The sequence below is a fragment of the Sebastes umbrosus genome, chromosome 10 (assembly GCF_015220745.1).
Source record: "Sebastes umbrosus isolate fSebUmb1 chromosome 10, fSebUmb1.pri, whole genome shotgun sequence".
In the NCBI taxonomy this organism is placed as follows: Eukaryota; Metazoa; Chordata; class Actinopteri; order Perciformes; family Sebastidae; genus Sebastes; species Sebastes umbrosus.
In genome coordinates, this window is record NC_051278.1 from 21,777,115 (window position 1) to 21,791,637 (window position 14,523).

General features: G+C 39.4%; 1 protein-coding gene across 5 annotated transcripts in view; it reads right to left on the reverse strand.

Annotated features, from left to right (window-relative positions):
- Positions 1 to 8,463, reverse strand: part of LOC119495440 (protein FAM53B-like) — a 51,416-nt gene extending 42,953 nt beyond the window's left edge. For 4 of the 5 annotated variants that reach the window (XR_005208489.1, XR_005208488.1, XM_037781877.1 and 1 more), the window contains exon 1: positions 8,309 to 8,463. The gene's annotated coding sequence lies outside the window, so the exon portion shown is untranslated. The remainder of the gene's footprint in view (positions 1 to 8,308) is intronic. The other variant, XM_037781876.1, reaches the window with a different exon arrangement.
- Between the last annotated feature and the right edge of the window lie 6,060 nt (positions 8,464 to 14,523).

Here is a 14,523-nt window from a genome sequence, read left to right on the forward strand (position 1 = left end):
CGAGCTGGTCATTGTTGTGAAATAAAATGGAGTATTCAATAAAGCTATGTAATAAAATGTTATAATTAACTTTTATGAACTGTAAACACACTGTGAATGGGTAAAAGTTCTGAGACGAAAACGCGGAAAACACCGGGGCAGCGACCTGTCAACCACAAGGCAGCCATGCCCTAATGCATACCGTCCATTTGACTCTAAGTGGAACCATCATTTACTAAACGAACATCATGCTGTATTGAAGAAGACTTGAAACTAGTGATTGAGAGCATAAACTCATGTTTACAATGTTTACTGAGGTAATAAATAAAGTGAGAAGTAGGGTCATTTTCTCATAGACTTCTATACGATCAGACTTCTTTTTGCAACCAGAGGACTCGCCCCCTACTGGCTATTAGAAAGAATGCAAGTTTAAGACACTTCAGCATTGGCTTCACTTCTCAGACCTCAGAGTTACATCCTACTTGCAATAATACCCATCTCAAGCAAATGACTGGTCAAATCTGGTCTCTGTAATTGCACTGCATTGTTGTTTATTCACATTTTATTAGCACTAAACTAAAGAAAAGCTTCAACACTAAATGGAAACTATGATATTGTTTGGGCCTGTAAAACATTTTAGGTTTATGTAACTAAATTTGACCTCCGTAGTGGACTAAAATCTAATGGTAATTCAAAGTCAGATTTGTGTACTCTGGGGTGCAGACAGCAGCTCTTGGCTCACAATAGCCAGTGACTCAGGAGGGCACTAGAAAGGGCAGCTAAGATAATATGGCTCTTTGCCCAGGCGGTGATTTGTACAGGCAGATGAATAGAAGCCTATTTGGGGCCCCCTAAAGTTCTGTGACGGGGTGTTTGGTGTCCATCACCAATTGGCTCTGGTTACTGCATACTTGTGCGGAGCGCGTCTGGTGTCAAGACTTTGATCGGTGGCTGCAGCTGAAAGAAACCAACTCATTTCATACTAGTGAAACGATGAGGACCAAACAAACAAAACACTGCATGGGTGATGCAAGCGAGACACCTTGTGCATATCAGATTCTTATTTCAAAAAGGTTAAATGTTTGTGGTAACCTGAACAGTTTTCTATATTCAGACTGGCATTGCAAGAACACATTTTATGGTGCAAAAAAAGCTGGATGATGTTGACATCTATTTTACGTAGTGGATTATGGCCATGGGAAACAATATTAAAACATCAAAAAGAAAAGTTTTACACAGTCAGTTTTTTTGTAGTCTGGGGGCGAATAAAAGTAAGAGCCATTCTTTTGTGAAAGTCTGCGGTGTGGATTGTTAATTCAGGGTGAACACACAGCCACCCCTCTCACATATAATGAGGCCGGGGTCGTAAAAATGGTCCTAGGGAGGTCAAGACATACCACTGAATCCTCTGGCCATCACCCTAGTACCCAGCGGCACAGGAAAACTGGCCAAAAACAACACGCCATCACACCACTAGATCTTCAAAAGTGCATAAACAGTGAGGAGCTCATTCAGTCAAACTTTATGCGTTGTCAGTAGTCAGGTTCTGGCCTCCTGTTGCGGATTCCCTTGAGCGTTTCTTTAACGACAGTGACCATCAACCTCTGCATAAATACAACCGGCACCCTACTTAAAGGGGAACTATGGCCATTTTAAAAATTCCTATATGTTATTCCTATGGTCTAAGACAGTCCAGAAAATATTAGTAGACATGAACAACCACTTTCCCAAATCCAAAAACTAGAGTGCAAAAACTCAAATTTGTGATGAAGTGTGGAACTGCGCCATACACAATGAATGGGGAGCGATGTTCACAAATGTTGATTGAACTTTTCTAGGCAATGGAAATGACATATTCTTAATTTAGGTGGTGTTCTCCTTTAATTAGCAATTTAAAAAGATAATTGGCCTAGTTTAGCTCTTTTTTTACTGTTAGCTGATGCTTCTTGTTTGCTGCTGTACACTGCAAATTGCCCCACTGTGGGACTAATAAAGGAATATCTTATCTTATCTTATCTTATCTTATCTTATCTTAACAACAGCTTTGCAATGAAAACAGAAGTATGATCATAACTCAAAAGAACTTTAAAATTGCCTTTTGTCAGAGTCAACCTGAAAGTCCAGTTAAAGGAATGCTTCACCTCCAAAATGATCTTTCGTATATCAGTTACATTGTATCATGGCATGAGAGAAAAAGTTTTCTTCAAAAATTCAAGGTAACACTGTGTGAGTAATTGATATGCAAATTAATATTTTGGGGGTGAAGTATCCCTTTAATACTGCCATTCTTCTTACTGCTGCTTAGTTGGCATGAACATTAGTACAACACTCATATGCAAGCACACTTCCTTTTGCAGTATAGGGGTTGTGCTTCCCTTGTGGTCACATGCCGCTGCTGATTTGGGTGTGGAACGCACAAGTGATATTCACAAAGCGTTGTGACACAGAGTTGTCACATAAGACGCCTCAATGGCCACTCCTTTCAAAAAAAAGAACACAATAAACTAGTGCTACAAACATCCCATCCCATCAGGATTTCACATGGTTTCACATCCACATTTACAGTAAGTAAGCTGCCTCATTAATGACTTGGCTCGCCCTCGCTATGTTTACTTACTGTATATGTGATAGCTTTAAGATAAGGCTTACTTAACATATCTGCTACATTTCCTTCCAGAGAGCAGATTAGTAATGTACGACATGTAATGTCAAATCATTTAGTCACACCACTAAGCATCAAAAAGATTTAAAGTAAAATCAATTCAACATTTTTCACAGATATATCTGGAGGCTAGGTTCCCTCTGACTTCCTTCATAAAACAGTTGCTAAGTAGTACTCTGTTTCTAGAAATTTAATGGGTAGCCATAGCAACCAAACACAAAACAAGAGGATAACTGGTGATGTGAAAAGGCAGACATCACACAGACAGTATGAACAGCTCATCATTTCCTTATCATGGAGTGTTTGTTATAGGAAACTGGACTATTGAACCAGTAGTTTACTAAGCTGCAGCATGGTGACATGCAACCTGCAAACACAACGCAGCTTCTCCATTAAGGCAGCCTGAAATTGATTTGGGGTCGACCCCTGTGTCTCAGACCAGGACTTAGTTAACTGAAATCTTAAGAAGCTTGACAGGCGTAGGATCAGGTGTTTCACTTTGAGTAAAGGGAGGTATGGGGCCTCTTGCCCCCTGGAGTGACCTTCGCATGCCACGACTCTCCATACATCAGGTACCCCTAATTACACCACCACCCCCCTTCCATCAATCCCTGCCTTTCCGCCTGTGGTTTCCTCCATTATCCATGAGTGCCTGTTCTGTTCTGTTCTGTGCACACTAACCAGAGCTCTAATCCATCAGGGATACATTACATGGGAGCCTCCAGCGCTCCCCTGCAATTGCTCAGCTCTATAAGGGCGGCGACCACTCCTACGTTGTGTAAGCGAGTGATGTTATACAGATTGTCGCTACCAATCAACTAATAAAAGTGACATTACAGCTGTTACGTAACGCCGTGTTCACGTTGCGGAGGTGTATTATGGGCGAGTTGCGAGTGTGTGTGTGTGGGTGGGAGAAAGGAAACTATGAGCAGCATTCCACCGGTCCATTCATTCATTCATGAGGGGGCTCAGCTCACCATATGGACCCTCTGACTGCTCAGCATAGTGTGTAGTAGAGGTGTAAAACAGATGCATCGGTTCAATATTCGAAAGCAAACTGAAGGTGTGTCACTTGTTTAAATTTTCACTGTTTACAGTGCAAATAATAGTGTAAAATTAACAAAATGTTCACGAGCTCTTCATTCTGCAGGGTAAACAGGAAGAGCAGGGTGTTGTCGAGAAGTTGTTGAAAACATACGTTTGAACTTAGACCATTAGAGAGCAAGGTTTACATAACTATGATGACTGATCATTTTGGATGTTTTTTATATTTTACTTTATATAGCTGTATCAAATCAAATTGGGGGCAGAATGTGTGATTTGTTCTTATATTTTCTGAAAGACTTGGATTGAATGTTTAAACCTCTACTGTTCAGTGATGAGGTCCACATGCTGGACAACAAGAAAGTAGCCTTTTTTTTTTTTACACTTCTTTAACTTTTAAAAGTTGGAACAGGAGTTCAATTTTGCTCACTAATGCCTAGTTCACACTACACAACTTCAGCCCTGATTTTCCGCTCCCTTATCTGCGTTGGCTCGCAGTCTGCACACCGGCGCTCGAGCGTCATGTGTGAACTGCTCAATGACGCTCGTTGACACTCACCGACATTGTCGGGGCCTCCGGCCATGAGCTACAGCCAATGAGAGCGCGAGTCTTTTCCGAGTTAAAGACTACAGCAATCTGACGTCGTATAGTGTGAACTTGGCTTAACACATACTAAAGATTGGCTTAAACCTTTCAAGTGTAATACTTCTATTAGTTCTCCATCTCCATCTCCATCTACTGACATTCTGCCTGCAGTAAGATAAAAGATGGTTTGCAAATCTCGCTGGTGTTCAGCCTGGTATGGCTGTTTGGAATGACCTGCAGGTGTATGTAAAACATGCAGACAGGCTCAGACCCAACTACTGAGAGAATTACAATATGAACCACAGATGCCTACAGTCAGGAGTTATGACATATGTCGCCATGATAATTAGCCTCCTTTGTGCAAGCAGGATTGTCAGGACACATTGCAGTTCTCAAGCCCAGGCTTGCACTAAAAGCTACTTTTGGAGGATGTCACACATCAAGTGTCACATTTGTGTGAGGAAAAGCCATTGCAGTTAACTGTAAAAGTCTGAGGGGACGCTTAAAAACCATGTTACAACGGTGGAAAACAGGTTCTAGAAACACCGGCTGTCTGTGCGAAACACTAACAGAAGCTTTCATTTCTCTTTTTTTTATAGGGATGCAATTGGGGGATTTTTTCACCAGGCTGGATCTACAGAAACGCAACCTCCACAAAACATGATTCTGTCAGGAGCTATGTGATGGCTGTCATTTTGAGGAGAAGCTAATCCAAAGCAGCTCAAGAAAATAAATGTTGATGGAGATAAAACTAAGAGCCCGAGGGCATAAAGTTACTCATTTGAGAGTCAAAAAGCAACAGAAGAGACAACTTCTTCTTTATTTTAAACTGAAGATGATTCCTCACTATCGCCACATAGGAAAACCACAGTGGGGTGTGTTGATGGGAGCCTTCCTATTGCATCCCAGAATGCTTTTCATCTCTAAGTAGAGTGTGGTGCCTGTCTTGGGGGGTTGGGGGAGAGTGCTTCTCTGGTGTATGTGAGAATGCCTCTTTTCTTTTCTTTTCAGCTGCAGGTCTTTGGCTCTGTGGGCGTCGAGACGCCAGACTTACAAATCTATCATGTTAATGAGGAAGGAACATACAAAGTGAGGGGTAACGAGAATACTGAGAACATGAAATAATAACGTGTTTGTTTTTAACTCCCTGAAGCCAAGTCTTATGAGTTTCAGTGTGTCAGTAGCAGCGGCGGTTATGATTGCAGGTCACAGAGAAGAAAGGGAAGCTTCTCAGAGAGTAGCATGGACAGGCATGGCTAACAACCCTTTTCTGGTAGCTTTGCATAATGCCTCGGGCCAGAGGACAAGTGAAAGAAAGAAAGCCACAGTGTTAGTGGAACAGAAAGATGAAGTGAAAAAAACAAGCAAAAAGTGAGATTGAAATATATACAGAAAGTCAAAATGAGTGGAAAGTTGCAGAGTGTGTGGACTGAGGGAGAGTTGTACACACAGACGGAGAATGGCCCTGCGGCTCGCTCAGCACACAGCTGCCCACAGACAGAATGGAGCTCTAATAGGGCCTTTCGCCCGCAACACAAAGACGTTGCAAATGTGCGTGTCTTGAGCACACACTGGAGTGCAGAGCGATCCCCTTTAAAAACCCACCGGCCTTAATTGCTTCCATAAATTATGTCCGTAGTATGTCCAAAACAAGTCTACACTCTAACAATGCCAGAGCTGTCGTCGAGTACAATGTCAGTGCATAAAGTTGAGCTTCACTAGAAACATTAAAAGCAAAAAGTGACTAGCAGTAACTGTGATGAGCATGGGTTACTTCCTCTTTAGTCAGTTTGGGCTGGGTTTCGAACCTCTTTTGAACTAAATGTATCCGTAGCACTGCTATTGAATGTTTGATCAGAATATTATTTAACATAGTCAGTAATGAGATATTTCCAGATTCAAATAATAATTTGGTTAATTAGGTGCCCGAGCACTAAAGTGCCAGGGGCAAACTTTTACAAACTCCTGTTGTCGCCCGTTCATAGCTGCTTGCAGCTTCAGTTTTAGACTGTATTTCCGCAAAAGGTATTGTACTATTTGGTTTGTTTTATGGCAGCATTAAATGCGTATTGCATTTGAAATTTGGCTCATTTTACCAAATATATAAAGTTTTTGTAGAAAACAGATTTATATTTATTTAAAAAAACGAAAAGAAACCGTATAGAACATCTTCAACCTTGCCCTTGTCAGATAAGATCAACAAGTATTGTCAAGTTCACATGATTTCATAGATAACATTTGCTTTCTCACACCAAGCTGTAACATTCCATCAGTGGTTTATTTTATTTTTTCAATCAAAGCGTCAGGCGTGGTCATTATAATCTTCCCAAAACTGGAAATATTTCAGAACAGGTTTCCTCTGATCCTAACCACTGTTTGTGAGGCACTTATCAACATCCCCTTTGTAATCAGACACTGGAGCTGACACGTGATTCAATCTTTTGGCCAGCTCTCTGCTGCACTTCCAACCTGGACTTCAGCTACACCTTGCAATCTGTGAGAGCATTTTTCTGAGCAGGATTCTTGAGAAAAATAACTTCCCGTTTAGTTAACCATATAGCCGGCCATACCAAGTCAAGGACAACCGCTGCCATGGTGGCAGCGAGAAACAGTTCCAGGTATTTTCAATTAGGGTACCCTGGTACCAAACCAGTTCTTCGTGGTATCGTGTTTACGGTGTCCACAAAGATCAACCAACTGCCGTGCAATATTAGAGAGGGCAAAACATAAGCACCAACAGTCACTTCCTATACCCACAAAGGAAAGGAAACACTGACAAATAAGAAGTTTCAGCTTCGCTGTCACGGCGCTCCACATTCAGTGCCTTTCGCTTTGAACTAAGGCAATAAAGCAATTTCAAAATGTGTATGAACTCTATCCCGTAATTAAGACACCAATACATCACCCATAAATAGATATAAAAATATTTTATTCTTTACGTTCTTATCAGCTCTTATCAACGTGTGTAAGCTCAGTTTCAGCTCCATAATGTGTAATAACAGAAATTCAGTGAATGACTCACGTAGTCATAACAATGGACTATAAACACTGTGTGTATTTTTGATTGGACTCCAAGGATGCAGCCTGATATCTCTGCTCTGAAAAAACAGAAACAAAACCCAAAGGAGGAACAACATAGTTTCAACCTCTTCGGCGTAAAAGAATTATGCTCAGAAAAAAAGCACATCAATCAGTAGTTACAGATGACAATCCGGAGAGGAAACAAAAACCTAAATGTGCGGTGGTGATTGGTGAGAGATATGCAACCAGGCCCTATGACTCAAAGCTCTCCAGCTTCTCTCTCAATCTGTTCTCACAGGTTGTGGTGAGGAGCCAAATGTCAATATGAGCTGTGCAGAGCAACCACACTGCCTCTCTCTCTCTCTCTCTCCACCTACACAGGTAGTGTATCTGACAAACAGCCTGGGCTTTATTACCATGGTTGATAGATGGAGGGGAGTTTGCAAGCTCACACAGAGCTTGGTTAATGTGTGCAGCAGGTTATTATTAAACAGTAACTTTTAATGCAGCAACAAAAGGCTGCTACATGAACCATAAACTGCACTGTTTTGTGCCTAATCTGGCTTGAAAGGTAGCAGAGAATGAGACAAAATGATCAACCTGATTGTGCAGCAGGTTATTATTAAGCAGTAACTTTTAATGCAGCAACAGGTTGGTCAGACAACTGAGACACAGTTGTAAAACTCAGTAAAACAGTTGTAATAACTAAGCAGGAGGCAATAATGAGACATCAACAAAGAGTGCTAACATGCCATAAACTGCACTGTTTTGTGCCTAATCTGGTTTAGAATGAGACAAAATGCTATTATATGTAATGCAGCCTGATTTGTGCCCCCCAAAGTAACCTAACAAAGTTGTCATCTAATGTTTCAGTCGCAGGGGAAACCCAGTATGAACTGAAACAGACAAAAGTACACAGCAGCAGCAGCAGCAGCAGCAGAGAAAGGAGAAAACATGATGATGCACAGCTGAACAACAGCTATAACGACCGTGTATCTGAACAAATGTCGTACTACCTGACCAGCAGAGGCTCTTTCGACGTTAGGTCATCTTAAACAAAAGGAAAAAACACACAAAAAAAAGTTTCTTGCAGTTGCAGCAGCCAGTGTCAGCGTCGCCAGCGCTGCAGGACTGACTGAGCCGGACTGCGAGCAGCTGAGAGCTCGCTACTGCTTTCACAACTCCAGCATTGATTTGTAACAATATGTGGACAGGGGGGACCGGAAAAAGAGTGACCGACGAGGAGACTTGTTTAGCAAACGGGAGGAGTGCCAGGTTATACTGTACAGTTAAATCCTTAGAATTTAATTATTAATAGAAAACAACAAAACTTTTAAGTGCGTTATAACACACAACTCAAACTTTATTTTAAAAAGAACATCCCCCCGCACCCTTTCCGAGTTGGTATGCTCCGCTACGTTCCTCCCTCAGGCATTTACAATACTCATGTGCTACATTCAGGATTCAAGCCCTTTATTGTCATTGTGTAGTACTACGAGATTAGATTGTGACAATCCCATATGTGCAAATGAAAAGATAATACAACAATAAAAAAAAGATATAAGAATGCACTATACTCATTTTCATAGTCTCTTCTGCACTATATTCAATTTTAAGAGTCTCTTCTGCACTATACTCACTTTTTTAGTAGTCGTGTATCACACAGCTGTTACCCTGCACTATATTCAGCTTTAACAGTTTTCTTCATCTCCTTGTATTTTTATATCTGGTATATTTTTTTGTACTTTGTACTTTGCACTACTAACTTTTTTACTGCCTTTTTACTAACATGTTTTTGCACTATGGAACTATGATGCTGGAAACTTGAATTTCCCTCGGGATCAATAAAGTTACTATCTATCTATCTATCCATCCATCTATCTATAAATATAAAAAATATAAAAGATAATACAATATAAAATATAAAAATACAATATGTATATTGATGAGATGACACTTTTGCCAGATTAGAGTTTTGCCAAATTATTGCACAAAGTGTCCGTCAGATAATTATATAATTATTGCACAGCATCAGATAATTATTGCACCGAGTGATCAGCATGTTATTGCACATATCCGTACAGTAGATTTACAGTATTTACATTGCACTTTTGTGTTACTATGCTTTTCATTGATGTTAAAGAAACATTAAATAATGTGTTGACATGCTAGCACTACAAAGAAAGGTACATTTACATTAATTAATCAACCAAAAAAGTTGCTACTATGCCCCTTAAGGTCATACCGTCTGTGTTATAGTCGTAACCAACCTAAAAAAATGACATAGACATGTATCGAAAATGTTAAAACTCGATAAACATGAACGTAAACGCCTCATTGGAGTTGATATATAATCCTGTAATGTAGTTATTACTCAAAAGGCGGAGTGTGAAACGGTTTCAAATGTTTAGAAAGAGCCGAGGAATCTTTCCCACTTCCACATTGGCTCTCCTGCAAATGGAAAACTTCACTGCTACATGGAGTAATTCAATCAATCCACTAAAATCCTATTAGGGAAGCTTCAAACGTGTTTCCAGGGAGATGGGGGGGAAAAAACACATAAATATTTGCAGCATCACACTTGAGAGGTTCAAATGAAAGCGTGGTATTCATGCTGGTAGGGCAGCCAGTGGGTTCTGGCATCACGTCTTAAGCCCTTATAGGTTAATATTATGAGTGGAATAAAAGTGTAGCTTCAGACCCGTGTGCCAACCCAACAAGGCATGAAAGTGCTGACGGTGGTAAATGTAATGTACAGCTCGGTTCAACCCAGCAAGATCTACAGCTTTATTTGACTTCATGGTGGATGGTAATAAAATACTTCTAAAGATGGCAGAAAGAAACGGTTCCAACTTCCCTTTTGGTTAAAGTGGGCCCATTTAACTAGAAAGCCAGTCAGACACAAGGTCAAGATATGTCCAGTTGTCCAAATAACAGAAATAGACTACATGCAACTGTCAGCACAGGAGCACATTACTTAATGACTATGTAAACTCTTTATAAATAAAATGTCTTAAAGCAGCAGTAGGCAGAATGTTTTTGGCATCATTGGGCAAAAATTCCATAATAACCTTTCAGCATATTGTAATTCAATTGTTCTGAGAGAAAACTAGACTTCTGCACCTCCTCATGACTCTGTTTTCAGGCTTTAAAAAATCTAGCCCATGACGGGAGACTTTGGCCAATCACAGGTCATTTCAGAGAGAGAGACAGCGTTCCTATTGGGTGTGCTCCAGCTGGTGGGCGGTGCTTGGTATTTCCTCAACTGATCTCAACATGGCTGTCGGGTCACAAACGTTCTCATTTCACAGCTAAACAGTACACTACAAGATGTTTCTGAAAACATATGAGGCAAGAAATAGGCATTACAGTAATAGAATATTGATTAATATTTGATCAGCGCTGCCTAGTTTGACCGTTTGATCGGAGTTCGTGAGTGACTGACAGCTGCTCAGAGACGGCAAGGCTCCAGCTCGGCTCTGATTGGTTGTTTTTTCTCCGGTCTGTGAAATCTTACAGATGCCGTTAGGAGCACTGGAGGACACAGAGTCACATGATTTTTTTTCAGATTATCTGTCTCATACACTACTGTCAGGATATAGTGACCGTTATATAAAAATAACTTTTTTGGGGCGCCTGGGTTAGCTCAGTTGGTAGAGCGGGCGTCCATGTATTAAGGCTTGGTCCTGACCGCGGCGGCCTGGGTTCGAATCCGGCCTGTGGCCCTTTCCGCATCCACTCTCTCTCTCCCCCCTTTCAAGACTCTATCCACTGTCCTGTCATAACAATGGAATAATGCCCCCAAAAAAATAACTAAAAAAAAAAATAATAACTTTTTTGAATCATATTTGCTCCAATTCTACCCACAGCAACTTTAATGACTCTTCATAAATAAGACGTTTTAAGCAACTTCTCTAAAAGCAAAGATTGACACAGACAAGTAAAGATTTGTCTGAATTATAATTACTGTAACAGATACATGTTGAACACTTAATCAGTCATACACTGTCAATAACCCTGTAACACCAAATATCCACTGCTGCTCTTTTAGACTATAATTCTTACAGCCTTTCATAGACATTACAGATTATAAATTACCGTCCTTAATGCACATTTGTCTATAATATGTACAAATCATCTGTCACTTTATGTACATATTATAATATCCACATACCTGTCAGTGTAAATATAAATCCTTCTCAGTGTACATACAGTATATAGACATCTCCACATGTACATGCTGTACATAATCATCTAGTCCACGTATATCCATATTTATTTCTTTGCACTATTTGTATTGTTTACAACTCCCGAACACTTGACCTGTATATAGACATTATATATTGATTATTGTATTCTTTATTCTGTTATTTCTATTCTGTGTAAGCACATTGAGAGAGCTGCATAAAAAAGGGAGTCAAATTCCTTTTATGTACAGTATATACTTGACGAAATAAACTTGATTCTGATCTGATATATTTTACATTTTAATTGCACATTTCTATTTTATATTTCTTTAGTTACAATACTTACTTATTTTTCCTTTCTTTTACTGTGTTTATTGTCACCATTATGCACCAAACTACCAAGGCAAATTCATTGTAGCTGTGTGAAAACCTAATTGGAAATGAATTCTGATTCTGATTCAAGTGCAACCACTGTTAGGAATGATGTTTCATGGAAAAACTGACCAAGAAACTCATGACTTTACGCAGGCAAACAGGATTGTGGTGTAGTGTGTTCCTTAGCAACAGCACCTGTGCAAGGGAAATGAGTAGGCTGCTGCAGAATATTCAAGGAGGTAACTTCAGTACATATTAAAATCTAAACGACACAGTGAAAAACACTCTTCTGTCTATCAAGATGTTTTGTTTTAGTGAATGTTGTCAAAGGTAAAGGAGGAGGATGTGTAATGGAGGAGGTCTCACTCCATGGGAAAATCTCTGAGAGTTGTAAATGTGGGCATAATATGCACATCCAGACAGGATATCCAGAGCCTTGTAAAATTCCAGGCAGTAATTCTTGTAAAGCTCACATGTGTTTACTCAACAGCGACGGCTCCCATTGGACCGCTGGCCCAGCTCGCAATTAGGAACCAGGGTTTGACAGGTATTAATGATGCCATTGAGAAAGGAAATGGCAGACAGAAAGCATGGCCTCTTGTTTATTCATTATGTCAGACGTTCTTAATCACGGTCCTCAGGACCCCTAGCTCTGCTGGTTTCCAGTTTAGCCAATTAGGTACGGGCTATTTTTTTAAATGACATGAAAGATGGATGCAATTAACTACCTGGTAATACAGAGCAATGGTTTTAAAACAGTGGGTCAGGACTCTCAACAGGGTCTTGCAAAGGGATATGATTTATGGAATAGGGAGAAGTTCACTACAAATTATTGTGTATATCTTCTTTCTCTTCTAGCCCTTTTATAAAATGAATACAGAAAACATTTTAGCCTCTAGGACTGTGATAATTAATCAAACTAACAAAGACAAATTGTGTGGCTGAACTATTACTACAGCCTCAGGAAGTAATATTACAGTCAAATAAGTGTCAGTTGGTGCCCAAGGGTGTGGAGATGAAGTTTTATGTGAACACATTTTCATACTATCTTGAATCTAATTGTACTTGTGTGTGAGCTGTAGCCGTTATTCAGATATTTTAAACTAGTTTACATTGTGCAATATTAAAACACCTCCAATGTGGGATTAATAATCTTCAGTGACGTATTAAGGCTTTGTTTTGTAATCCACAGACAAGTCAGGAGTTAACAGACATTCCCGTGTAAGGTCAAAAGGTCGTGTTATAGAAAATGACTTCCATGCAAGATACTGCTCTGTAGATTCCAACATGAAGCACCATTTTTTTAATGTATGTAAACATCCTTGAAACTGAAATGGAATGAAGTCATTATGTATATCTTTCTCATATAGCCCTTATATAAAATGTATACAGAATACACTTTAGCCTCTAGGCCTGTTATAATTACTCAAATCAAACAAAGATTTAATAATTGTCTTGCTGAGCTATTACTACAAGTTGCCTCAGGAAAGTAATATTACAGTAAAATAAGTGTCAATTGGTGCCCGAGGGTGAGCAGTTCAGTCTCTTGACACCACAAGAACAAGAACCTACATTACATCAAGGGACCAGAAGTAAAAGTGTCATGTGAACACATTTCATATCATCCTGAATCTAATTGTACGCCACCTGTGTGTGAGCTGTTTGTGTTATTCTGTTTTTCAAACTAGTTTATATTATGCATTTTTTACCCTCTGGAGCCTACATATACAAAGAAATGCCTGGACTTAGTTTGATATTTTTGCCAATTCTGAGCTTATTCTTTCAGTCAGTATCACGTGTTATATATTGTATGATTCAAAACAAAAAAACTTGTGTTTTGTTGAATAACTCCATAGTCAACTAGGGAATTTTTTTTTTTTTTTCAATGTGAAAAATTGTACTTAGGGGTTTTTGGGCTCCATGTGACGTTGGGTGCAACTACATCTTTTGCATCATAAACGGTTCCAAAGTTATTTAATTTTTGTAGAAAGCGTGGCATCTACATTTTAGCCTCTAGGCCTGTGATAATGACTAAAATCAAACAAAAGACTGAATAATTGTGTGGCTGAACTATTACTTTAAACAGCCTTAGGAAGTAATATTACAGTCAAATAAGTGTCAGTTGGTGCACAAGGGTGTGGAGATGAAAATTTAACGTGAACACATATATTATCCTGAATGTAATTGTACCTTGTGTGTGAGCCGTAGCCGTTATTCAGCTTTTTAAACTAGTTTACATTGTGCAATATTAAAACACCTCCAATGTGAGATTAATAATCTTCAATGACAGATCATGACTTTGTTTTGTAATCCACAGAAAAGCCACTAGTTAACAAATAACTCTGTGTATGCAGTGAAACTATTTAAAAGGTTAAAAGGTCATGTGATAAATAAAATTACTTCAGTACTATTTCTGGAATACTACTCAAGATACTGCTCTGTACATTCCAACTTGAAGCACCGGTTTTAATGTATGTAAACATCCTTGAAACTGAAATGGAATGACATTTTGTGTATTTTCCTTCTCTTATAGCGCTATTATAAAATAAATACAGAATACATTTTAGCCTCTAGGCCTGTGGTAACGAATCAAATCAAATAAAGTTTGAATAATTGTCTGGCTGAACTATTAGTACAAATAGCCTCAGGAAAGTAATGTTACAGTCAAA